Genomic DNA, 965 nt, shown 5'->3' on the forward strand with positions numbered 1-965 from the left:
CCACCTCTGGGCTATAAGGGCCGGCGCCCTACCCCTTTGAGCCACAGGTGCCCTCTTGAAGCTATTCTTGAAGCCCTTCCAGCAAGGGCCTTGTCTTTACCAAGAAGCTAGAAAAAAGTTAGAAGAAAGATGAGTTAGGAAAGTGCCTGTGGTTCAGTGAATAGGGCGCCGGCCCCATATACCAAGGCTGGCGGGTTTAAACCTGGCCCCAGCCAAACTGTATCAAAAAAATAGCCGGGCATTGTGGTGGGCGCCTGTAGTCCCAGCTACTCGGGAGGCTGAGGCAAGAGGATTGCCTAAGCCCGAGAGCTGGAGTTGCTATGAGCTGTGACACCACTGCACTTTACCTAGGGCGACAAAGTGAGACTCTGTCTATAAAAAAAAAAAAGAAAGATGGGTCAGAGGAAAGGTCATGTGTTCTCCAGTCTCCAGGCTTCCTTCCTTTTGTTGCTGCTCAGGGCTTCCCTATTGCTTCTCTCCTCCTCCGAGCCCCATCCATGACTTCCCTCCCCCTGTAAAATGTAACTCCCAACTTCCTAGTTTCCCACTCTGAAGCTGGGCTGAGCGTCACACAGAAAACTGTTTGGGGTTTGCTGGAGGAAGAAGGGAACGAGGAGCCCGTGGTGCTGGTGTCTTCACTCTCTGGCGTGAAAGGTGGCTAAGTGCAGGGCCGCCACCTGCAACCAGCATCACTGGTTTTTCAGGGCAAAGCATCATTTGTTTTAAACCAGATATACATGTACAGCCTCAGTAAAATCCGGTAACCTCTGGGATTCCCAGTGGCCACCGGTGCTGTGGCTGGAGAAGACATACACAGAAGTGTAACGTTCATTGATAATGTGGAGTGCTGGCCCTCAGATGGTGACGTCGCTTGGGCTGATCTTGGAGGGCCCTCCCAATCCCCTTCTGTTTATTTGAGGACCTGTTGTCTGCCAGAGGCGGTGCTGGGGCTGGGCCTCTGAGGA

Source organism: Otolemur garnettii, unplaced genomic scaffold, assembly GCF_000181295.1.
Source record: "Otolemur garnettii isolate 467f Iridium unplaced genomic scaffold, OtoGar3 scaffold00112, whole genome shotgun sequence".
NCBI classification, from domain to species: Eukaryota; Metazoa; Chordata; class Mammalia; order Primates; family Galagidae; genus Otolemur; species Otolemur garnettii.